This window comes from Sinohyriopsis cumingii, chromosome 7 (assembly GCF_028554795.1).
Source record: "Sinohyriopsis cumingii isolate HCF-2022 chromosome 7, ASM2855479v2, whole genome shotgun sequence".
In the NCBI taxonomy this organism is placed as follows: Eukaryota; Metazoa; Mollusca; class Bivalvia; order Unionida; family Unionidae; genus Sinohyriopsis; species Sinohyriopsis cumingii.
Window position 1 is genome coordinate 38,999,329 of NC_142967.1, and position 27,654 is coordinate 39,026,982.

The window sequence follows — 27,654 nt, forward strand, 5'->3', positions numbered from 1 at the left end:
CATTATAACTTTTCCTTGTTTTCCTCATCTACATATCTACATGTATCCATATGTACTACTTACATTTAATTATTTGCCAACCAGTAAGTATCTGACTTTTGTGATATTCACAAAAACAAAAATGATAAACACTGCTTGTGGGGCCTATATTTCCAGATGTCTAATAGAGATGAGTGCTCTGTATTTTCCAAACACCTGCAAAAGAAATCTTGCATGTTATGTTATGAACAAGTATTGTACCCAATTCAAATTGCACGAGTCAAATGTACCCCAATCAAAATATACCTAAATCAAAATATAACCAACTCAAAGTCAAATATATCCAAATCAACACATAGCCAAGTTAAAACAAATGTTAAACATCCTGAAGCTCAGAAAAGTTACTAGTTTCGTTTAGTTTTGTTATGTTTGATATTAGACAACTATTAAGTTGTGAATAGGCATGGCCAGTCTTACATTGATTTCATTTATCAACTTAAGAAATTTATCTACCAATTTAAGTGGATCAATTACACAGAAACCAAATCCCCTATAAATTTTAAGACAGTGTTAATTTTTCAGTAGATGTAGATCTATATGACTATTTATAAGTTTCATTTGACCTGTGTGAAAAAAAAAAAAGTATGCAAGAATTACACGTTATATATTCATGATCCATCACATCATCTGCCTGGTGTCTGTGGGTTACCATGCAAACATCTGCAAGAGTTCCTATTGCAAGAAGATTGTCAGCCAGTAATTTTCTTTATGGTAATTCGCCTGTCTGCAAAAATGACAGCAATGCACAGGAATAAGTTATGATACTGACAATATCATGTGATTGTGACTCTGTTTTTGTGACATTTAACTGCTTATGATCAAAAGCTGCCTAAATGACTGACAAGAGAGAAAGCGATACAAGTTAATTTGAATTTAGATGGATTATTGCAGGTGTCATCATATTTCTCCAGTTTACTTGTCACTGTCATTGATCAGATTAATGTCAAAGTATAATTATCTTGATGCAAATAAATATGTTAATGCCCAAAATATAAATATCAGGGATGGGGTCTTACATTGTACAGGACTAGACAAAATCAAGGTTAAATTAGCAATACATATGAATGATTAAAGCTTAAATTGGATAACAATGATAGTATTATAGTATAAGTCACACTGGTCATGTAGGCATTCAACACTATTTCAGTAATGGGTGTCATTTTTTAGAATTTCATTCTACATACCTTTAAGTGGTAAGTATTCACTTCATTTGGATTCGTATACATCCACCTTCCTTTGAAAGTTCATTATTTAGATGCCCGGAGAAGTGCATTTGGCAAAAGCAATGTGCAAGTACATAGACATTTTTGGACGAAATGAACCTAAAGGTGTGATCCAGTACAATCCAGATTGAATGTCGTACGCTGTGATGTCATAATGAAAGCTATGCATATTGATAAACAAATTCATACTACCTTCGATTGTGATCCACTCGACGTGCTCTTATTTTTTTTACCAAAGTTTAGTACATGGCCATATTGTAAATGTCCATTGCGAAAGATAATTTTCATCTGGAAGTTTCTTGGTGACAGTTAAGATGGAAAGCATTCAATAATCAGGATTGGATATAATTTGGTTAAAGAAAATTAGTGTTACATTTTAAAAGAACAATGTATATTTAATTTAAAATAAGCAAATGCACATAAATGACCACGTGACTTGGTCTATAGTACTAATAGCAGTGTTGCACATGTAATTGGCTTGCAACGATGTATTTCGAGATGTTGATCCAATCAACTATTAATGTGCCTCATAGCTATATCACTAATGATTCAAGCTGCATACATCTGGCTAAAGTCAAACTGGTACAAATTATTTGGGTTTACTTTATGCCTCTGGAAATAAACTTTGCTTTTTTAGTGACTAACACTGTAAGGTAACTATTTAAAAATTTAATATATTTTATAATAATCACAGAAACCAGGTACGTTTTTGGTATGGTGACGTTTTGAACTAGGTATATTTTTATCACGAGTATTTTACAGTGTGTACGTTTTTGCATTCACAGGTACATTTTAACTTGGGTAGGTTTAGTCCTACAATGTAAGACATAGCACATATTTTTGTGTTAGTGCTATCAGCGTCAAGGTCTTACATGTAGGACTAGGGTAGGTTTTGACTTTATTAAGTTTTGGTCAAAATATTTTTTGTCTTCAGTAAGTTTCGACTATAAATCATTGGTACAGGATCACATTATATATTTTTTCAATGTAGAACGTTGTTATATACAGTAGCTTACAGAAGAAACAGTTTAATAGTATGATACATTAAGGAAATTTGCCTTTACCAGCTACTGCTTGATTTGCAAAGCATATTTAAGAGCAAACGCTTAAATATCTGCGCAAATTTCAACAATGTGGAAAACTACAAAGGACACTCGAATGACGTGTCTCCCACCCACCTCAAGAGGTATAATAGCAACTCATTTCTGGCGATCAGCCTCGAGCGATCAGTCTTAGCTAGATTTGTCTCGCGAGTTCTCGTATTGGCTGAGGGACCGATCATTCTAGCTTAGTAATCTGCATAGATAAGAAGCTTCTTTTGAGATAACTAATATACATAATGCACCGGCGAACGTACTAAGCAAATGGAAGAATAATAAGAAGAAGAATGCATTTGTAACAATGAGTAAACAATTATTTGCAACTATCCAAACATGATACAACAAGAAACATATATTGAATTACCACTTAACATTACTTTTTTCTTGTAACCTTACATCAGTATCACTATGTATCATGATATCACGTTCTTTCTTTAAATTTAATTAGTAAACTAAAATAATTAAATGACATTAATAATTAATATGCTGACATATATCAAGAATGCTGACTTTAAATAAGCTATATTCAAAAATCAAATTTAAAATTATTTACAATCAACTTGAAATTAAACATTTACATTCATTTAAACATGCACAATTTTAATAATTTTAAAATTGTAGACTGAAATAAAATAAGTTGACTTACTGGTTTGCGATTTGTCTCACAAGATAACATTCAATGATAACAAAAGAATAAGTATTAAAGCTGCATTACTCATTAACAAGTCCTAAAACAATATTTATCATTTTGTACATGATGAGGTTACTGTAATTAAAAGGTTGCATGAAGAAACAACATGGGAATTTCATAAGGTGCAAACATGTAACATGTCTAATTAAGGTGAGTGAAGACATTTGTATAATCTTTATTATCACTTGTTTATAAATAAAATTATCATGCTTTAAACATGAAACAATTATTCCTCTTTTTAATCCACTTTAACTGAATTTGTTTGCTTTTGATGTCAGGACAAGTAGGATCAATTAGGAAATAAATAATTAAAATCACTTGTTATGAATAAATACCCTTAACGTATTTGTAGTATAAATTATATATTTTTTAATGTAATTATGTTATTATTAATTAATTAATTAATTAATTAATTAAAACATATGAGATTAGTTAGGATTGGATTAATTAAATGCGGAATGAATTGACCACTGAACTTAGACACAAAGACAGTGATCACATTCAAGAGTGCTCCCAAAACTCACTTATTTCGACTGCAAGAATAAACTTAAAGACCTAATAATGTTTCCTACTTTAAATATTCTCAGCATGCTTTTTTTTAATATTTTCTAATTTCATGGTATTTGTTTTTGTGATCATATCATTATATGTTTTTTATCTTATAGTTGTTGTCTAATGTTGTAAAGCGCTTAGAGCTTCTAAAGATTAGGCGCTATACAAAGTCCTCATTATTATTATTATTACTGAATATAATCACTTGGGATAATGGAGAAATTCTGCCAGTCATTAAATATTCATTTATGCAAATATGCAAATGAATTTGGTTGAAACTTTTGTTTTCATTGGATATTGTGGTTTTTTAAAAATAACGTTGACATTGAGACTTGTGCTTCTAGAAATTTAGTATTATGTTATCAGACCGGTAGTGTATATACTTTAACCGTTACTAATAATTCCATTGTAGGTTTCATTTTAGCGCTGGTTATTACATTTTATTTTGTTTACTGTTACAATTTTTAAAGTACTATTTGAAATTAGACCGCCATTGGTGGCGTTATCAATTTTCGTGGATTGGTTGAATTGCAAGGTTATTTCGCTAGTAGTAGTTTTAGTTTTTATCGTTATTATTATTATTATTATAACCGTAACTATGAAGTCTTTGTACGTTTATATTTTTTAATAGACACGTTTTTAAATTAGAATTGAAATTAAACTATACATTATACGCTAGACCAACAAAAAAAGGTGGAGAACAACTTGTTGGTCTACATTATACGCATCATACCCATTTATGACCGTTATCAGTTTTCGTGGTTTAGTAATAAGATCGCATTATTTTATCTGCACGGCAGTACTCGTAATATTATCTATACTGACACCGTTACTAAGATATAAGTTACATTTTATTTGGGTACTAGCAATTACATTTCTTTCCTATTAATGCACTTTAAGTTTATTACCGTTATTAGTTTTCGAGGACTGGTATAAAAAAATAGTCATTGAAAAACCCGCAGGGGCTTGTATCATTACTTACACTTGACCTGTCATACATGTGCTATATAGTAGTTATTATTATCCACCCCAACATAAATATCCAAATATCAAAAATGGGGTGACAAGGGTCAGAGGAAATTCTGACTAATAGTACATGTATGACAGGTCAGTTGTAAGCAGCGATACGAGCCCCTGTGGAAACACCAATATGGTGTGGCCTAGCTTCCGACGATATTGGTTCTGTGGTATCTCGATATTTGAACTTTTCGGTAGGTATTTATTTCATCTATTGCACCACATATCATGTACTTATATATACTACGTAACCATAGCCTAGGTTATTAGTTCTGCATCACCAGTTTATTTTGGGAAAATGTCAGGATTGCTGATGAGTACATATTTTATAAATAAATCCGTGAATATTATTGTTTCTAAATAATATTCTTAACCTATGTTTTTAGATAGAATCAAAATCTTCTTAAAATTGCTATCACTGTAACAAATTGTTTAGCCAGTTTGTTGTCTGATAATGTCCAATGATGTTATACAAGAGTTAGATTACTTGATTACATTGATGGTCAAGGACTAGGAGATCGAATCTATGGTAGCATATAAGAGTCAAAATGTGAAGCATGTTAATGTCGTATTTTGGCGGCTTTTGCAGTTAACAGGTGTTGACTTGAAAGCTGCATTGTACACAATTAATTACTTTTCATTGGAACACCGGTTGTTGTTCAAACACTCTTAGGTTGATATGTACTTTCATGCTCATGTTGAATGTTCGTTCTCAGCAACAATCCCAGAGCAACTCCAACCATCATGGATGGTTATTTGCAAATGCATTTCTTTAATTCATTCTTATAAGTTTATGTTGCTGTATGGCACAGGTGGCATAATGAGTGCCATATAATTAGCATCCATATATATGCGATATCTTAGTAACTCCCCTTTCATAACTAGGACTGTACATAGCATCTGTTTATTGTTTGTTTCCCACAGTTATCTGATTTATAGTGGAAAATAAATTCATTTTAATACAAACAACAACAACCAGACTTAAATTATATCTTGAGGGTCATTGTTTTTATTAACTTATTTGCTGATTGCAGACTTCATGACCTGAAATATCATAGCACTCATGATAGTAGTGAACAGAAAATCAAAACAAAATGAAAGAAATAATTCAAATTTTGAATCATTTTAAATCAAAAACAATTGACTGATTCTTATAATATCTGTGACATAACTACACTAGCTTTAAGACCCTTTTTGGTCGGCTTAAATGGTAAATAATAAAAAATATACATCTACATCACTAAGCTGTGTATTACAGTAGTAGATGTAAAAACTTTGCAGGGTCTATATACTGGTCCAAATCTGCCCATATCCTACATGTACCAAAATCCATCAAAAAATCTCCTAAAACAAACATTTTACAACCTTGATGGTAGTTGTATTGATATTTTACAGTCAGCTGATCATTCTCATCAGAAGTCTGTTCAGCGGTTGCATTAAGTTGAATGATAACCTTATCAGTGCTCATCCATATCTGGTGACAGTAACAATCAGTACTGTTCGAGTTTTACAAATAACAAGTCCATATAAATGTACATTGCCTGTATATTATAGTATGTGTTTTAGATTTTTAACATAGCTTTAACAATTTTTAAGTCAAATCGCAAAGATGTCTGCAGTGGCAGTTTATAGTGATGTCTAGCCCTGGTGCATCATTCCCCAGACATGTAGCATCATCTCCCACCAAGTCACATTATCCTGACACCAGGCTGACCAGTCCTAACACTAACCTCTTAATGTTGAGCGCCAGGCGAGGCTGCTGTTAGTACCATTTTTTGAAGTCTTTGGTATGACTCAGTCAGGGTTTGAACCCACGACCTTCCACATCCGAGGCGGATGCTCTAATCACTAGGACACCAGAGCGGTCACCTGTGTAATATATAATAATGTATGTGCTGGTAAATCTTGTGATAATGACATGATTAGTCGCTTTATTTTTTCTGTGACACTAATAGGTTGTGCATAAAGTATGTATTCATTGAGTGGAGGTTGGGTTTTTTTAAAAAATTCAAAAAGCATTAGCCTGTGTATGTGGCAGTGTGACTGCTAAGTATGTTCTGCAGCGGTAGGGGTCAATATTCCTTGATAACTGTGATGTTTATGAAGAGTAGTCAAGTCAGAAACATAACTAGCAGATGAGTTAGATGCAAAGTGGCTGGTATGCCATGTCAGGCAGAGCCAATATCTGCTTAAAATTATGAAGTGTGATATGTTGTAGTTTTATTGCCCATGGTGCACTTTGTGGAATACATATTTTCCTCTTCATTTTCTGACATGACCAGTTATTTTATCTCATGATTCTAACGGATTATGCATTCCAGACCCTGGTGCCTCATGCGAATTTGTGAAGCCATATCTTGCCAGACTGGGACAGTATTGTATTTGGATAGACACATGGATTGCCTTTTTGACACCTATTGTCTTTTACTTTTATAAGAACGAGATTCAGAAGCATGTCTTAAATTTATTACTCATCCTAGGCCAACATGTAATGTCACATGATCGCACACACCTTACAAAAATTGTCACCCGAGAAAAAAAACTGTTATTTTTCCTGATTTGGATGATATTGAAGCTGATGATAAAAATTTGAGGTCCAGTTATTCCAAATGATGATAAGGTTGATAATATTCCAATTTTCCACTGTTGATATCAAAATTTTAGTCACTGGCTGATACTTGACTATTAAAGTTAAAGTCTACTAAATATTAGCTGCTGTCACTTGTTTAAAACTATTATTAGAGATATATATTTACATTTTCCTTAGAAAAGCATTGGTTATGATTTCTGTAAAATTCAAGCTATGTATCACTATTATAGTTGATGTTAATACTTTCCTACTTTCATTTTCAAAGTTTGTTTTACATGGTATTAATTTAAACCTCTGCTTATTTTTAATGACTGTACTAATAACTTCATCTTTTAAAATTCAATTGTCCCATCTATTCTTGGAAAGGGGGTGGTGACTCAGCAGTGTACATACACAGGGGTGGGATACAAAAATGTATGCTTTGCAATGAGTAATGGGAAAAGGGGGTAAAAAATCACCAAATTGTATGTGTAACTGTTCTTGGGTAGAGTTATTGGATCGATTAAATGTTTTAACAGCTGACCATAATGTCATTATAGTTCATTTGTGCATGAAATATCATTCTACATTATAACTATTTTCTCTTCTTTTTGTTAACTTTGTTTGCAGATTAGTGTAGATTTCGTCTGATTTGGGTAATTATGTGGACTTTTACAAATGGGCCTTGTTACCTGATAGTCAAAAAGATGTTAACATGACCATTCCTCTGATAAAGGTGTATAGATGCGTCAGCGGCTAAGGACAAGCTGAAAAATGTGATGCTGCAAAGGTATATTTTCCATTTGATATATCATAGATGACTCATATCAGCATCCATACTAGAAGTATGGGTGTGACTGACTATCCCGTATTCTGCGTGAGACAGAAAAAGCTATCTAACGTTGTCTGCCACATCTCATAACATATATGCTATACATTATGTGTATAAGGGGAAATATTATTTATTTTGTAATAGAGTGGGAACATTTTAATTTGTCATAAAAAATGGTACATTTTCCTTAAGCTATGGATCGGCATTTTGAATTATGTATTATTTTTAACATTAACATGAAAAATGTCACCCCCATGGTCCTCCTTCCGTAACAGACCATACAGAATCCTTAGTAATGTCATTTTGGTGTCACCCCCTCTGATGGTGTCACCCGGTGCAGTCCGCACCCCCCGCATCCCCCAAGCGATGCAACTGCTGTGCCTGCTAGTCATATATTTAACTATGATCGGGGGGCCCCAAGTGGCCGAGTGGTCTAAAGCACTCACCGTTACAGATCACTGCCATCTCACCTCTGTCTGCGTGGGTTCGAGTCCAAGGCTCGGCTAGCGTGGGTACGTGTGAAAGCCTGCCAGTAGCTTCTCGTTGGTCGGTGGTTCTTCCCAGGGTTCTTCCTCCACCATTAATACTGGCCGCCATGTATAGCCTATCTTGCGCTGAAAAATGGCGTTAAACCCTAGAACAACAACAACTATGATCGGTTATCCGCTTATGAAATCCGACTAGACCGAGCAGTGTGTGCTCTGTAAAATTTGCAATTTTTCATTTTGGTGTCACCCCAATGAGATGGTGTCACCCGGTGCGGTCCGCACCCCCCTAGCGACGCCACTGATTACTCCAATACACTAAATCGTTTAACCTTCTATGAGCAACAATTATTAATTTTTCCTACAAACACTAAAGGCATCACATGCTGCATTTCTGGATTAAACACATTAATTCCATTATGTCTTAGATATTTCACTTTGAATTGTTTGCATGTAAATATAAGTTGCACACATATTGTATTATTATGTGCAGTATTAATTTTAATCTTTATTGGGGGGAAGTATTCGTAGTGATGATTTAGTATCGTTTAATATTGAGCTTTACATGCTGGTTATGCAGATGAGTTTGAATGTTTATAAACCGCTGTTGCTTTTAATTGCTGCTGTTCTAGTATGTTGATAGCCTCTGTATCACAAGTAGAGCAAACTTTTACCTAAAGTTCGGAGTGAAAGCAATTTTTCATTGTAGGTAATAAGTACAGAGAGAGAGAGAGAGTTAGTTCACAGGCACTTTACTGAGAAAAAAACTTAGTATGACATGTCCCAAAAGATTACAGTCTACCAAAGAATCTTACAATTGCCAGTCACGAAAATATATCGTGTGTTAATTCTACCAGAGACAAAGAACTCTTTCATCCTGTGTCCAAAAAGCTTAGAAATAGACAGTATTGTAATAAGTCCCAAATGAAATCAAAGCACAAAATACTGTGATAAAACTTCATGTAGCAACACAGTTTTGATTCAAAAAGATGATTTGTCACTGACTGTGCACAGCTTCTAACATACAGACAACTGTACCAAAGTGACACTGTTACAAAGAGTAACTAAAATACTTTCCAATCAGTAAACAAACAATATGAGTACACTATTGGGCCAGCAGGGTATTTGTTAAGAAAGGTAGGGACTAAATTCTGAGTACTGACTTAATGTTAACTCAGATGTAAATATTAATCAACTAAATTTTCTGATAGTTACAAATAGACTTGGTACCTCTTTATGCAATTAAATGTGACCTCTGCTTTATGTTGGTGAAATAAATTATGTAAGATGGGTATGTTTTGATTCCTTTTTGTTTCCACCAATGGTATGCAAGGTGTTCAGACATCTAATGCAAAATGTTTCTTTTTCTTTCATTTGTTCAGTGATCCAATAAAGGCAGTGGGCAATTTCGGAAGGATTACAGCATCAAAGGTAAAGTGAAATGCTGCGTTACCAGATTACATTCAGTTTTTTGGGTAAGTTAATCAGAATGACGAATGTTGATTTGGATGTTAAGATTTTTGTTTCTTGAACACACTGGATACTGCACTTTTTCTGCAATCATTCAGGTTCAGTTGTATGGATAACACTCCAATTTCATGTATTTGAATGCAGTTAAAGCAAGTTTTGGTCTGAATTTATATTATGCAAGTTAGAGGCATCATTTGTCTCAATAGCAATGTAAGGAGCATTGTTGACAGCACTTTGATTTTAGTTTACTTTTATAACATCAGTATTTATAGTTTAAACTGCTGAAAAAAATTAGTTCAGTTTATCAGTGTTCAATGTTGCTTCATTACAAGGTATATATTTATGGGATACTTTTTGTCTTAATATTATATAATCGAAAAATTAAACTAACGTTTGAAAAATCTACTGCATTTCACAGCATTTTAGAGAGAAAATTGGGATGGTTCTAATAAATGGATGATCTGTTCTGAACATATACATTATTATTATTGCAGAGGCTTCATTGTTTATCAATATTGCTATAAATTAGTGTTACTTGACTTTTAATAATAACTGTATATATTGGACCCAATAAAATAATTATTTCCTGTACTAGAATTTATGGTGAAACTTTTTTATACCTAGGTCATATGTTCCAAGACTTAGAAAGTGAAATAAATTTGTGTTTAATTTGTACCCCATGTTGCATTAAAATTGATAAACAAAATGCTTATTTGATAATAAAATGAAAGAAGTTAACACTGTATTGTTATCACTTATTCCTCTCTTTTTTCCATCATGAGCATTAATGAAAATGTATCCACAAAGTCCTTATGTGTAGCTTAGACATCTATACTGTAGCATGTTTCACTTGCATCAGATTACACAAGACACATTGTTTACTGACATGAACATAGAGAAACAAATCATGTTTGGTTGTACTCAGAGGTTTGAATGTGTTATCTGATTGAAAACTGGATCCAACAAAATCACAAACAAGAGTGAAAAAGTGAAATGATTGCTTGAAGGTATGTGCCATTCACACATGATGCAGTGTTATGTGCAAAATAACCAAGATTGTATTATATCCAGTTCAATTATATGACAGTATCTTGCAAATAAAATATTATTTGTCATTTTGCCAACAGGATATTGAAGACAAGAATAATTTTTTTATTGCAAAGCAAGCTGACCTTGGAAACCGACTTTGGATACTTTTAAGCCAATTACATTTTGAAGGATATCAATAAAAAGGTTGTTTTTCTCGAGCAAGCCGACTTTGGATTCTTTTAAGTGTGCTGATTTTTTATATATATGTATGTGTGTGTATATATATATATATATATATATATATATATATATATATATATATACACACACACACACACACACATTCAGCGCACATAGGGAAACTACTTTGCTTCCATTTGACCAGTATTCACAGGAATTTTGGAAGTAAAATGAAAAAATGAAACAATTTTTAAAGTGACATAATATAGTACTTCGTGCATGGACATCGATGATCCAGGGTCACTTATATGATTTGGAGAAAATAAAATCATTTGATGAATTTGTGAAGGCCAGAACAGAAGATAATTTTGCAGACAATAAGATCATTAACATGGATGAAATTCCAGTGTGCTTTGATCTCATTCCTAGATGGACTGTCAAAAACATAGTGGTTGAAAGTGTGAAAATTAGCATGACTGGTGCAGATCTTAAATAAAATGACTTTAGTCCATGCAGTTTCTGCTTAAGGAGATGTGTTGCCTCCAACAATAAATTTTCACTGTATGACAAAGCTGAAAAGATATTCATGCACTGAAAGAATGGATCATATATGTGCAGGAGAAGGGTTGGGTTAATGAGATGATGCTGCAATGGATTTAAAAAAAGGTACACAGTTTTATATTTTTTAAAATAAAAATTTAAGATGGAGTGCATTTTCCGACATGTAATTTTCAAATGATTTAAAATGTGCTCACAACTTAAGACTGGAAAAGAAACTATGTGTCCCAGAACATACAGTGCACAAAAATATACATTCAGAATTGAGTTATGTTGTCTCAACATAAACGGTATATATAACTTTTTATGAATAACAAACTTTTGATTGAGTTGCATAGCTAAATGTAAGTGAAATTGCCATAATGCTTCCATGCTCTTACATACAAATATCAATACTATTGTCACGGTATGAATTGTTTGCTAGTCATTTAAAGAGTGATATATTTATTTCATGATCTTTATATTATTATTTGGCAGCATAAAATCGATTTTTCAACAAACTTTGATGCAGTTCACTAAGCTCTATAACTGTTAAAAATTTCACCAAAATGTTTCCAAAAGTGAAGAAAAAAAAAGTTGCTGCAATTATACTGCAGAAAAAATGTTTTTCCTTTTCTTGATGAAATCCACACTAAAATCTATTAACATACAAATTCATAATAGTAACTTTTCATATGAAATGTTAATTGTCATAACTTTTTCCATTTATTATGAAATTTTTAAAAAGAAAACTGTTCTGGAATGATTTGAAAAAAAATCTTTTAAATCGATTCATTCCTTCATAGAAATTCAGAAAAAAGAAATTCATTTTCTGTTTGTTAAATAAAATCATTCTTACTTCGTTCACATTATTTTCACCCATCCATTCCTCTTTTCTGGGAAATAGATATAAAATATATGTTGTGGTTTTAACCGTGACAAGTAAATCCCAGTTGCAGGGTTACATTATTTGTCTCCCCATAAGGCTTGCCGAGTGGGGAGACATATAATGTAACTCTGCAACTGGGATTTCCTTGTCTCGGTCCAAACCCCAATGTAGATTATTTTTCTCACCCAATATTTTCCTTTAAAAAGAACTCTTCATTAGTGTAATATAGTTCATGTGCAAATGTTTACATGTGGCTCATTAATACAAATATGTTAATGAGGGGTGTGGTGTGACCATTGCATCCATAGTACAGTTTATGCAGATGTTATGTGAAATTGACAATAAATAACTAATATTTATTACAAGAAACTTTCATTTTCATCAGTTTCAATTTTGAAAAGTTATATTGTAAATATTGAAACGATACTGGCTACTCAGCTCTACTGTAGTTATACTTAGTACAAGCTGAATCGAAGAGTAACATCTTGCTTTAGATTATTCATGGGTAATTAGAGATCTGAATCACTATCGTATATAACTCTCCTTTTCTTTGGAGGAGGTGAAACTGTTTGTGACATGTGTTGTCCTTAGTATTGATTGTAAAATTACCCCAGGTGAAACTGTTTGACATATGTTGTTCTTAGTATTGATTGTAAAATTACCCCCTGTATTAAAGACCCTCCAAAACTTTCAAGTTCACGGATTCTTTGAAAATTTATTCTTGTCTTGGAAATATGGCAAGTGATACAGTAAATTTGCTTATGGATTAATGATTTCTTCTGGCTGGTAAGTGCATTATTTGTCATTAAATATTGTAGGTTTATCTTTCAGATCCAGTGCTGAATGTCATTCTCATGATTGAGAGGAACAAAGTTATGCTCCACTGAAATCCATGTACCTGCTACAGATTGCAGATTTACACAGAGAATGTGACCTCTACTTTGTCTGTCAGAGCACAAGCAGAATTCTAAAGTCTTCAACAGCACAGATTTCCAAGAATCACCAATTATTAGTACTAAACATGTTATTTGTATTGCTAATTCAATATACAGTAATACTGAAAGGGATGTACATTTCTGACCACACTTTCTGTTGTTCCTATGATTTCACTCTTCACAAAGCAGTACTGGTTTACTCAAGTTATAATGTTGCTCTTTTGCAAGAGCAATTAATAGAGCTCCATTTTTCACTATTGTTTACCTTTCTTGTTTAGCAAAGGCATCTGCTCCAACTGCATTTGACATGATTGTGTTATTGAATAATGGTTAAGATGTTGCTCATTATTTCAGCTTGGTAAAGAAAGTAAAGGAAATATCAAAACATATTACAAATTGCTTTTGATTGCTGATTAAACTTAAATGATGGCGGCCAGATTAACAACTATTCCATTAAAACATACGTGGGACCCAGAAAGGCACTTTCAAAGTGGGAGACTCACCCATTGATGCAGTTTAGAATTTTCTTATCATTTTAATATGATATCTGTGAAATCAATGTACATATATTTTGTTTTAAACTGCCTTCCCTGGGTACTATGTATGTTTAAATGGAACAGCCCTAAAAGCAAAGCTTACAAATATGGAACATATAGTGAATAAGCTAAATTTGAAAGAATCGGGGGGGGGGGGGGGAGCTCCATTATTTAAATAATTAGATTATTATATGTGCATGCTTTATATCTTGTACTTGTGTCAGTAATTGGCTTAAAGCACTAAATATGTATATATGTTCATAAATATATGAAACATGAACAGGCATCAAACCATGGGCAATAATTGTTGTCCAAAGAGTATTCACATAAAATATTTTGGTAGCTATCTGGGTAGAAAGTAGTTGCCTATGGGCACGAAACGGTGGGTAGTCGATGTGTTCCTCCTGTCAAGTAACAAAGTGAACAATATGTACATACATGATAGAACGTTGCCTTTGCAACAGTAAACCACTTTTGGATACCATAAATTTCATTTATTGATTTTATAAACAAATGACATCCAAAAGACCAACATTTCATGGTGAAAATTTAGTCTGATGAATTTCCCAGAAAAATTGTTCTTTTGGTAACAAAAATCAGTTGTGTATAAAACAAATACACTGTTGTTTCATAATTTACTTACCTAGTTTAACATGTTTTGAAATGTATATATTTTCTGTATTCAGTCCAAACAATTTCATTGAGATTTTCTAATCTTGACTGCAGGCCATTTGCAGTTGCATATTGTACAGTTCTTTAATGTAAGAGTACAGTATACGTGTTAAGTGTTTCGACTGAACTTTTTAAATAATGGTACCATGTACCTCTGCAAACAAAAAACGTGTGCAGATTAAAATTATTGAGGTACATTCATTGTAAGTGTAAATTTTCTTTTCAGTAAGTATACAGTATTTGGTTTTAATTGCTTTATAGACTTTAAATCTCTGCACAATGATGCAATGAAAGTTTTTTTGAGTGTTTGCAAATGAATAATTGAGGAATTAGGCATACAATATTTATACCCAATAAATGCAGAAACTGTACTCCAGTTTTATGATTAGAAATATTTAGAATTGGCTTTTTGTCATAGCCACCATTATATGGCTTCCCTGGACACTATGAAAGGCTTTTTCCCAGCCTACAAATGCATACCATATCTGTCCTTTAGGTCTACAACAGTGATCTATATGAAGGGCAAGTTGTACTGTGTTCTTCATAATTTCCTACCATTTGATTCAGTATATGCTTTAATAATGTTTTCAAGTAGATAAGATGCTGTACATAAAAGATGTCTTAATTTTCAACAACTTTTTACCAGTCTTCCACCTCTATTGACCCCCATTGTGCCCCAAATCTTATTCAATAATTTACACACCTGGACAGCCTCTGACGAGGCTATGAGTTATATTGTGATTTGTAAACACCATTAATTTCATTGTAACCATAATTAAAATTTATATACTAAGAAGTTGCATTTTTGGTGCTTGAGCTTTTGCATTTAAATGAAGACTTGTTTCACATGTTAAGAGGTCTTGTAATAAGTATTAAGGAAAGAAATGAAAAAATAGCAAATAGCAATGTCTATCTTAGTTATATTTGAAATCTTTTTAATTACATGATTTCAAATTCATTTTGTATTCAGATGTTGTGGTCTTTAATGTGGGAAATAAAAAATTAATAAAACATTTAACATCATACGATATTTCTTTATTACTTGCTTGTTCATACGACCATACTTATAGGCCACACATTGTCATAATTCTAAGCATCCACAATATGTTTCTTCAGATAGGGCAATAATTGAATCAAAAGAAATTATTTTCTTTGAATTATCTGTTTCCATTCTAGATTGTATATCTACTATCTTCTCACAATTACCTTCACACAATTATCAAATGTATTTTTATCATCAAAATTAAAATAAGTATTAGTCACTATAGTGCACAGGCCAAGAAATAAAATTACTAATGGGAAATGATAATTAAGGCAAAATAATTTACTTTTGTTAAATTATTTTCCATTTCAGGAGATGTGTGTGTGTATGTGTGTGTGTGTGTATATTACAAGACTACTATTTTCTCAGACTACTCTGGTGGTCTGGTTGCCCAGTGTCAGGATAATGTGACTGTGATGCCCCAGTGTTTGACACCACTATAAACAGGCCCCAGGTGGCTGATTGCTTGAAGACATCACCATACAAGCTCTGGGTTTATACACTCTCATTAATATTACCAACACGTAAAGCCCATAAAGCTACAGAAACCCTAATAACTCACAGAAACCCGGGTAACTCTGTAATTATATTACATCAGTATTCAATTCCTACATTTGTATCATAGGAATTATGGTAAATAAAGGGTTCTGAATTATTGGAGTGAGATCCTTATCTGATTTCTTGACTTTCTCGCATATCATTCTACCATTATTGTTTCTATTCCCCACCCCACCCCAACTGGCACTTCATAGAAAGTCTTTTGACAAAATAATTTCTTGCATTATGTTGGATTGGTAGTCTGCATGCATGACTATAAACAAAATTCCCATGCTAAATTCAACGACAATAACTGCATTTGTTTTTTCCTCTTCAGTTCAGAAGTTACAAATGTAGAAATGGCTAAAAGAACAGCACACTCCTTTCCCAACCACAACCCCCAAGTTGAAACTTCAAAACCTTATCTGTCTAATTCTCCCAAGTGCAGGTCCTGTACTGAGGAAAATACGTTGTCTATTTCAGCAGCTTCATACAATGTATATATGCTGTCTTACTTTCATGGTGAGAACAGGAGAATGACTCAAACATGAAGGCAATCAACATGCTAACTGACTTAAGATTGAGAAAATATTTGTTGACTAAGTGAATGACATTAATATCAGTCAAACAGAACAAATAATTGTGGTTATTTGTTAACTGAAAGAGGCTTGATGATTTATTCAACAAACTAAATGTTTCATAGAACTAATGCCATGTTTTTGTGTAACACTCAAGTTTGGCCTTACTATATATATATATATATATATATATATATATATATATATATATATATATATATATATATATATATATATATATACACATATATATATATATATATATATATATATATATATATATATGTGTGTGTGTGTCCTGAATTTTAAGTTCAACTCCATGTGTGTTTTGATGTAACAAAATCTGATGGAAAAAAGTTGCCATAAACGCATAAACGTCGACATGATTCGGGGACGACAGATTCTTTAATATTTCTTACAGCATCTGCGTAAAACATTAATATTTAACTGGGACACATGCGGCCAAAGTTCAGTCCCATCCGTGTTTGCATTGACTTAAAGAAGAAGGCTTACATCTTTCCTTCAAAACACATAATACACTAAATGGTGAGCTACCATTGTACTAATAATGACATTAGTGGTTAAGCAGAGAAGAGGTTTTGAAAGGATACATAAATCATCTTCCAATTATAAAAATCTCTTTTAATCTAAATAGACTTTTAACATAAACAAGATGACAATTAGTTCCATTAAGATCTTGTTAAATAAGCACAAAAAATTACATTATACACAAAATAAGATAACAGTGTAACATGTAAAAGACACGTACAATGCAAAGCAGAAAGGTAAGTATTATACACAAGTACTACTACTACTACTACTATAATAATAATAATAATATTCCAAGTATTAGTATAGTCTGGATAAATGTATCAATGGAAAATACCACATACTGAGACAAAAATGCTTAAGAAAAGAGAACAGGTGAAAAATAGCTCAAGTTGATTCACTGCAGAAAAGGTGAGTTTTCATGAATCGTGTTGCAGTTACATTATGATTAAGTTGAAGAGGCAGACTATTCCTTAAAGTTGGGCCCTGGTAATCAAAAGGATGCTTTCCAATGTATTTTAATCTAACATTGGGAATAATGATGATATGAATACAGGAGATGAGTGCAATTGTCTGGAAAGTGTGTATAGACGATGAACTCAACAATGTACTTAGGGTTTGACATATTAAAAATGTTGTAACAAAGAAGTCACTTTTTATTTAATCCTTGATATAACCAGAAGCCTGTCAAGGATGCTACACATAGAAAATAAGTACTCACTGATAGGAATTCATTGACAAAATAAGGAGCATTTTGCACCTTTTTCATATTTATTTTTTACTATGTACTGGGGGAAAAGCAGAGAGACTGGAATCAAAATAATCAAGTATAGAATTTATAATGTAAAGATGCATCTTGAGGAGACGAATCCAATGATACCTCGTTGATAAAAATCAGATGAGGCATTTGTGAGAAAACTGTGTTCTTGTGTCAGGTTAGGGTTACGGTTTTCCGAACAGATAGTGCCATTTTGGATACCGTATTCACTGAAATACTTGTCTCATGGAGTCCGATAGAAAGGTATTTCGTTCATGAAAATCGGTCGAGTGGTTTATGAGAAATTGAATTCTTGTGATTTCCCATATATTTATATAGGTTATTGTTAGGGTTACGGTTTTCTGGTATAACGTACGAATGGACCCGGCAATTCTGATGCGCTTTTTGCTGCAGTACGTGTGTCATAGAGCCCAATAGATAGGTATTTCTTTCATGAAAATCGGTCAAGTGCTTTGGGAGAAAACTGGATTCTTGTGATTTCCCTTATGTTTATCATAGGTTAGGGTTAGTGTTGCAGTTTTATGGTAATACGTAAGAATGGACCCGGTGATTTTTATGGTCTTTTCACTGCAATACGTGTCTTATGGAGCCTGATAGATAGGTACTTGGTTCATGAAAATCAGTCGAGAGATTTTGGAGCAAAAATTTTTATTTTTTTATTTTGTCATGTTGTGTTAGGAATTAGGGTTACCCATGAAGTAACTATTTTCTCAAGATCTTTGGAATTTTTCATGCGTTGTGCTTTGCTTGATCTGCCTTGGGTAAACCTATGTAAAGATGTGCGTATGTCTTTCTGCGACCTGCAGCACCCATTATAATGCGAAATGAGTGTTTGGTATTATAGTGAGCAGACGGATCATCTGAGTTTTATGATACCTGTATCCAAATACGGATCTTAAGGAGATAAATCTATTGATACTTTGTTGAGAAAGAGAGCTTGATTTTTTTTGCTAAGTTATAGCCTTTCTAATAATATTTTGACTGCGTCGTTTTTAGATGAATTTCGTCTTTTTCGGTGAATGTCTTGGTAACCCTTTTGAATTGCTTGCTGACATTGGCCCTACCAAATGAGCCTGGTAAAGACGCATGCTGAGACACCTAGCCTATGAAGGTAGCTTGAGGGCTTATGGAGTTACTTGGATTCAAGTGACAAACAGACCCTGTACGACATAAACTTGAATAAAGCCCGTCTTCCAAATTAGCACCGTAAGACAGTCTGCTTGACGTAAATTGGCTAAGTTGCCACATCACTATTTTCTGATTATCTCGATACCGCCTTGGAATTTTGACATGCGGTTTGCTTTGCTAGATCAGCCTTGGTGAGACAAACATAAGGATGGTTCGTCCGCCTGTCTGCGACCTACAATGTCCCCATAATAAAAAATGAGTGTTTGGTACTAAGGTAGCGGACGGATCATCGGAATTCTATGATACTTATGTCCAAAGATGTGTCTTCATGAGAGTAACCCAACAATACCTCGGTGAGAACCGGTCGATGCATTCGTTAGAAAATCGGATTCTTGTGACTTAGGTTTAGGGTTAGGGTTATGTGCTTCTGGTAATAACGCAAGAACAGACAATATGATTTGAATGCTCTTTCTACAGCAATACGTGTCTCATGGAGCCCGAAAGATCAGTACTTGGTTCATAAAAATTGTTTTTAGTAGTTTGGGAGAAATTCTGATTCCTGTGATTTCCCACAGATGTAGCATAGGTTAGGGTTAGGGTTACATTTTTAAGTTAATAGCCTATGAACGGATGTGACGATCTGGATGCAGTTTTCACTACGATACATGTCTCATGGAGCCTGATGGATAGGTAGTTACTTCATAAAAATCAGTCCTGAGGTTGGATAGGAAAATGGATTTTGTCATTTAGAGTTAGGGTTATATATGAAGTAACATCAATATTTCGGTAACTCATGTGATTTTGTCATGTGGTTTACTTTGCTAGATCAGCCTTGGCGAGGCCTAATTAAAAATGGTTCATCTGTATGTCTGTACAGCGCCCCCTATAATGTGAAATAAGTGGTTGGTGCTGTATCGGGCAGACGAATCATCGGAGTTCTACGATACATATGCCCTTTTTGTCATAAGAGGTTTCCTATGCTGGATAAAGGTAAATCTGTAATTATAGTTAATCATATGGAACTAAGTTTTATCCCTGGTATCGATGACACGTCAAGTACTAGTTCACATCAGTTACACGTATGCAATGTTTTTGTTTTATAAAATTTCAATTAATCTGCAGTTGATAATTCCAATTGAAAAATATGTAACATACAGTTACTGACCATTAAATGTTGTCTTCTGCTAACATCTTCAACACTCCCAGGACTCAGGAATACGATGTTGTCAAGAAAATTATTGTATCAGTTACTTTCCTATATATATAGTGATTGGACATATGTGTATATATTTATGCGGGTTTGTAAGGAAATTAAATTTTAAAATACATTATTGATCGGATGTTTGTTGTATCGATATTAGTTATGAACAAATATCATTATTTTATTGAATAAATGCAAATAATTACTTATTGGAGAATTTGTAAATGATTAGTGTACAGGGGCTTAGACCTTGAGATTACCCGTCTGTTGAATTAAAAACTGATTTTTTTGGCCATGCGGCTAGAAAAGTGACCGGGTTTATATGACGGGGGGGGGGCGCAGTCACCAATGAAGGGTACGAATACGGGTTGGATGATAGTCATTTTCTGAACGTACGTGCTTGCAGTGTTTGTCTACGCACCTTATCACTTGGAAGGCGTGAACTGGTATTTACCTAGGTGCAACGCAATTAGTGAAGAATTGGTGTCAACTATGTTTTTTCTGGATCATACGGATAAAGAAAAAACCAAAACCAATGTGCACATACACTAGAAATAACAGGACACAGCATACAGTACATAGAAGCTCAAAATGTAGATAACAGAAGAGCAGAGAGAGAGAGAGAGAGTGAGATACAGAGCGAGCGAGAGACAATGTGTGTGTGAGAGATACAGCACGAGAGAGCGAAAGAAAGCTTGAGACAGAGCAAGAGACCGAGTGAAAGACAGCAAGCATGAGACAGGTGCAGAGAACGAGCGAGCGAGACGCAGAGCACGAGAGACAGAAAGCGAGAGCGTGAGAGCGTTGTTGTTGTTGTGGGGTTTAACGCCATATTTCAGCACACGATAGGCTATACATGGCGGCCAGTATTAATGGTGGAGGAAGAACCCGAGCGTGAGAGCGAGAGAGAGAACGAGAAAAAGCATGAGACAAAGTGATACAGGGAGAAGATGGACAGAAAAAGCAAGTGGGACAGAGCAAGAGGGAGAGAGGGATTGAACAAGAGAGACAGAGCACGAGATAATGAGCAAAATAGATATAGAGAGAGCACGAGACATACATATGGAGACAGAGTGAGAAAAAGACATAATCTATGTTGGGGTTTGGACCAAGACAAGGAAATCCCAGTCAAGGGGTTATATTATTTGTCTCCGCACGAGGCTTGCCGAGAGGGAGACAATGTAACCCCTTGATTGGGATGTCCTTGTCTCAGTCCATAACCCAACGTAGATTCTTTTTCTCACCCAATAATTTCCTTTAAAGTAAAAAAGAACTCACTTTTGCAATATAGTTTACGCGCAAATATTTACATACGGTCCATTAGTACAAACATGTTTATGAGGACTGTGGTGTGACCGTGTCATCCGAAGGACACAGTAGTTATGCATGAGCCCGCAAAAAATAAAAATAACATAAAACGTTGCATAGTATTGAGGTATTAATTATATTTAACATATGGATGTTATATGAAATTAACAAGAAATAGCTAATATTTTTTATAAGAGAATGTTTCATTTTCATCAGATCCGATTTAGAAAATTTCGTTGTAAATAATGGAACGATACTGGGCCCACACCTCTATTGTAGCAGTAGAGGCTATTATTATAACGAAAAGTAACATGTAGCATGTGTTCATGCTTGGGTTATTCACGGGTAATTAGTAATCTGTGTCACTATGGTATATAACTCTTCTTTTCTTTGGAGGTGGTGAAACTGTTTGTGACATACTTGTGTTGTCCTTAATATTGATTGTAAAATTACCCCCGTGTATAAAACACCCTCCAAATACGGACCCAAGCGGATAATCATGTGCTAAACTTTCAAGTTCACGGATTCTTTGAAAATTTATTTTTCTGTCTTGGAAATATAGCAAGTGCTATAGTGAAATTTGCTTATGGACGTGTCGACGGATAAATGATTCCTTCTGGTGGGCAAGTGCAATATTTGTCATTAAATATTGCAAATTTATTTTTGATTCAACTGGGGCACAACGGATATGCTTAACAAAATTAGAATAAAGCATGTTTGACAACACATTTCTGTCTGTTACTAAGTTTTCCGTAGTTAAGAGAGTTGGGAGGCTATGAAGTGTATACGTCTATAGTCTGTGTGCATAGATCAATGTTTTCTGTCATAGTTCATTTCACACAGCATTGAGAATTTTGTCCCATCTGTAGCACGGTAAATTTTCAGGTCAGCGTCATAATTGTTGCAAACAGTACATTTTTCACACGAAGTATCTAAAACTAGTTAGGTAGCTTTAGCTACATTTAATGACGCTGACCTGAAAATGTACCAAGCAATGCGTGGAACAAACTAGCATAATATCAAAAAGCTCGACATCATCTACATGTGTATCTCTGTCTCTCTCAAAATGGTTTTGTATGGTGTGTTCTCAAAGATGGTTTGACATAAGCTACTATGTTTTTTGTTATATATTTGTTGTTGTTTGATTTTAAAAGAACTACGTCAGGCACAGCAGAAGACAACAAGGGTTTCTTTTTTTAAAGTAGTTCTGAGCACGTGGACACCTTGACCGAGATAAATGGTCTGAGATAAGAAAAGTAAGGTTAGCAAAACAACTATATTTTTCTGTTGCATGGGTGAGAAAAACAAATAATAGCCATTTGAAACTTTTATTATGTATTCCCAACCACAAGAACAACATAAAAGAATTTATAAAACATTAATAATTTTCAACAATGGTAACATCAATAGAGCAGTTCAAATACAAATATTGAAAATAAAGTTTTACAAATGTTCATCTCATGAAGACGTTTGATGAGTTTCACTAAAAACCCGATACAATAGATGACAGCTGATAACATGAAAAAGAAACAGTGGGTCAATATTTGAAGGGCAAATAGCTCTGGTCAATTTCACGTGGGCATCATATAACAGAGCAAAATCAAGACCCATTTATTGATGTGATTGAAATGTAAATAAAAGTTTCTGGTTAACAAAAGAATTACTATATACCATGATGAAAGGAGGGGAAAAAACATAATACTGTGTAGACTACCTGCAGTTTAAGGAGCCGAGCAGTGAGACCCATTAACTATGTCATCATGTCCAGTAGGAACTGACATGCAGTCACTCTAGAATTAGTACTGGAAGACAATAATAAATAAAAGGAAAACAAACTGTCCAATATACGGAAATATTCTGAACTGGAACAGCTATCAAATCTATTACATCAAAGAAATGAAAAGATTTCCGACTCTCTATTAAGTTTTTTGTTGATTAATACCACAACTGTTGTGTCAGTTACAATCATGAAAATAAATGAAAAAAAGACATTAAGTGTAAGTGTTTTAGATTTTTAGCGCATCATTAACAATTTTTCAGTCATATCGCTATAATATCTGCAGTGTGACATTTTGTAGTGATATCAAGCACTGGGGCATGATGCCGCAGATATGTAGCATCATGCCCCACCCAGTCACATTATCCTGTCACAGGCCGATCAGTCCTAACACTAACCTCTTAATACTAAGCGCCAAGCGAGGCAGCTGCTAGTACCATTTTTATAAGTCTCTGATATGACTTGGTCAAATGTCATTCATTCTTACCAGCATGTACAATACCAGTGCATTATCTATTTACTGAAATGTATTGATTAGGGCTGAAAGCAGCCACAGGTTTTGTAGATACAAACAATGGAAGCAGACAGTGCTGTTTTACACAAGAACAAATTTCACTGACTGGAGGATAGGGTTTCCCCCAAGGAATCTGCTGTTTTGAACCAGCCAATTGATTCCTTGAAACCATTTTATGTGTGACTATGATGGCTTTTCCACAGAATGCATCTGGATGGATTGTTTTCTTATAAAGCCTGTGCAAGATGAAGAAAAGTTGAATAAAATGTTATATTAAAAAAAAGGCTTAAAACTAAACCTGACTTTAACATGGAATATGATAAATAAAGAAATGGAACTTCAAAGATTCTTGGCTGCAGAAGTTTCTGTGGCACGATGCCAACAAAGATCAAACAACTGCAGCTTGTAATGCATGTAAGAGATGGTCCTGATACCAACAAAAACCAGTGGATTGTTTGCAGGACAGGTAATCACAAGGAAAGATGCACTGTTTACAAATCAAAAAGTGCAGAGCACAATACATGTCAATTAAAATGTTTCAGTGAAAAAGTCAAATCTGATAAAGATGTTGTGGGTGATTTTTAGATTGAGTGATCAATAAATACAATATGAGCCAAACTGAGTTTTACAAGAATCTGTTTAATTAATTAAAAAAATGCACAACTGAATTAGTTAAGTTGGGTTTTCAGTAAAAATAGGAAAATAGTGAAGTAGCACAAGTTTTCCTCATTCAAAACTGGTGATGACAGCTATAACCCAAGGACCCAAAATAAATATTTTTAGTTCACATTTTTATGTAACACATATATATATATATATATATATATATATATATATATATATATATATATATATATATATATAATACATAATACATTAATATTGTATTGTTTCAAAATTAATAATTCACATTTTCACATTCTATTCAAAAAAGTTTATATGGAGGAAACAAAGAGCTGATTAGTTCTTTAAGAAAAAAAAATACTTTTGTACTTATACTCAAAAATGTAACCAATAAAACTTTGTATCACAGAAAACACCAAATATATAATACAATAAAATTCTAATGCATGTATGGTGCCCAGAAGAAGCAAATTAATTGGGCTAATTTTGAACAGTTACAGACTTGTTTACCCATACATTTTCTTGTCAGTATTTTAAGCAGTGTCTGTATTTTCATTCAGTGTTTCTAGCATCTTAGCACATATCACCTATGAAACAGGGCACAAACTGTAGACACTATAAATAAACTATAATTACCATTATGTAGTATTGCACGACATACTGATGATACACTATTTTGTTGTTGTTGTAGTAGGGTTTAATGCCATTTTTCAGCACAAGATAGGCTATACATGGCAGCCAGTATATATGGTGGAGGAAGAACCCGGGAAAACCCAGGATAGAACCACCGACCCATGAGAAGCTACTGGCAAGCTTTCTCACATGCACACATTGGCTGAAACTGAGACTCAAACCCACGCAGACACAGGTGAGATGGCAGTGATACGTAATGGAGAGCACTTTAGACCACTCGGCGCCCCACACTATTCTGTAAATAACTCCTATTTTGTAAAGACATTGATATTCAGGCACCTCTGTGTTCTAAGCAAAATCTGCAGATGACCATTGATTTAAACATGTTTATATTACAGTGATAAAAACCCACAAAGGAATACCTCCACACACCCAAATTCATGCTGTTATTTACCTCTGTTACTATGTGGGTATGTGAGAAAGCTTGCCAGTAGCTTCTCGTGGGTCGGTGGTTCTTTCTGGGGTTTTCCCGGGTTCTTCCTCCACCATTAATACTGGCCGCCATGTATAGCCTATTGTGTGCTGAAAAATGGCGTTAAACCCTACAACAACAACAACAACCTCTGTTACTTTCTCTAGAAAATCTGTTTTCTCAGCTTCATACATATCCGTAACATTTAAAATAAAGCCAAATCTCTACATTTTACACGCTTAAGGAAGACTTAATACAAAACATTATGACATAAATTGTTACCATCACCCATCCTCTCAGAAAATAATAAGTTCATCTAGATATGTGAAGGCAGTCTTATTTATTTCATAAAATCTGATATCAGCTTTGTTAACATTTACAGTAATGGATTGCTTCTAAATACCTTGTGCAATTTTGGAATCTGGGAACATATTTGTCATTGCTTCTGTTAACTTGTCAGCTGTGCTCAATGACAAATTCATATTTATGATCAACTCACAGAGAATCGCCTCAGCCCGTGTTATTTGCTTTTGAAATATGTGTTGATCAATGACTTCCTTTCCCTTCATCATTGACAAAACATTTATATTTCCCTTCACTAATGATTCCAATTTTGCATGATTTTCTGATTCCACATGCTGTGAACAGTCATTCCATCCACCACGTGCACAGGAAAAGTCTAAGTTCTCTTTGAGACGATGGTTTAAGGCATGGCCACAGAGTATTATAGACTGGTAGAAAATGCTGCTTTCTATTTTTAGACTTTCTATTGTCATGCTAAAACTTTCTTATCATCGACAATTTTCTTTGTTTAAACAACCGGATGCGGAGAATGTTAAAATCAATGATGTGGCATAGACTGCAGACACGGACGCGGACTGAAGAGATGATACAACAAAACAAAATGGAATAAAAACCACTTACAAATTAATTCAAAAATATTAATAATAAATGCATCCTCAAATCGTATTTTCCGGTCAATGACCATACCGAGGGACTTTATTCTGTACAAATACGGTAAAATATGGACGAGTAAACAGGTCTGCAGTCATTTCAGATTTTGCAATAAATGCTTCAAGAAACATACAAATCATCTCCATTTTCTTTCTATAAGGAACATGTCTGCACAATTAATGGTTCAAAATAAAGTCTTCGTTAGTGAATTTCACAGGACAACCAGGACAGCAGAATACCTACAATAAAAGAACAGTTTCAACAGTTATAATGTTACTGCAGAAGGAAAAGTATATACATGTTACCCATGCTGCATTTAAAAAAAATATAATAGCTTATTATTTATAATAATTCTAGCATAGTGATGGAAAAATTGATCAAATCTAAATATCAGATTTTACCTTCACTGGTCAACTGTAAAAGCAGTAGTTACAAACATGAGTAGTGAATGGGGATCCTATAGCCTCAATGGGAATTAGCATTAAAAACACCCTTGGGAACATATAGCCTCAATGGAAATTTAACATAGAGAAAAATCGTGGGACGATATAGCCTCAAGAGGAATTGAACATGGGAATTGGGACTGTATAGCGTCAAAGGATTTAAACAGGGTGGGACTGTATAGCGTCAATGGAAATTGAACATGAGATTTTTTTAAAAAATTTTTTTAAAAAAGGGGTAGGCAATGGAAAGACTATCTCTTTTCGAGAAATATGGCTGGCCCTGAAAAGGGCCTTTGGGTTTTCTTCTGCTTCTAATTTCTTCTTTTCCTCCACCAACTTCTTATTTTATCTCCAACACTC

The 27,654-nt window shown here is 33.8% G+C and overlaps 1 protein-coding gene and 2 long non-coding RNA genes across 23 annotated transcripts in view; 1 reads left to right on the forward strand and 2 right to left on the reverse strand.

Moving 5' to 3' along the window:
* LOC149795054 (helicase POLQ-like) overlaps positions 1-2,557 on the reverse strand; it is a 110,751-nt gene extending 108,194 nt beyond the window's left edge. For 2 of the 8 annotated variants that reach the window (XM_089964743.1, XM_089964742.1), the window contains exons 1-3: positions 1,224-2,478; positions 637-763; positions 64-195 (exon numbers count right to left, since the gene is read on the reverse strand). The gene's annotated coding sequence lies outside the window, so the exon portion shown is untranslated. Of the gene's footprint in view, positions 1-63; positions 196-636; positions 764-1,223 lie in introns of all 8 variants that reach the window. The other 6 variants (XM_089964737.1, XM_089964744.1, XM_089964739.1 and 3 more) reach the window with 6 other exon arrangements.
* Positions 2,558-3,876: 1,319 nt separating this feature from the next.
* LOC149795055 (uncharacterized) lies at positions 3,877-15,779 on the forward strand. 7 transcript variants are annotated; one of them, XR_016422241.1, is made up of 5 exons: positions 4,221-4,816; positions 6,219-6,510; positions 7,822-7,981; positions 9,891-9,939; positions 13,445-15,779. It is a non-coding gene; the product is annotated as an uncharacterized LOC149795055 (long non-coding RNA). The 7 variants fall into 7 exon arrangements; XR_016422242.1 differs by lacking the exons at positions 4,221-4,816; positions 6,219-6,510 and adding an exon at positions 3,877-3,975; XR_016422243.1 differs by lacking the exons at positions 4,221-4,816; positions 6,219-6,510 and adding an exon at positions 4,050-4,140.
* Positions 15,780-23,191: 7,412 nt separating this feature from the next.
* The window catches only part of LOC149795056 (uncharacterized), a 131,157-nt gene continuing 126,694 nt past the window's right edge, over positions 23,192-27,654 (reverse strand). For all 8 annotated transcript variants that reach the window (XR_016422249.1, XR_016422246.1, XR_016422252.1 and 5 more), the window contains 2 exons: positions 26,047-27,090; positions 23,192-25,879 (listed from right to left, as the gene is read on the reverse strand). This is a non-coding gene — a long non-coding RNA (uncharacterized LOC149795056). The remainder of the gene's footprint in view (positions 25,880-26,046; positions 27,091-27,654) is intronic.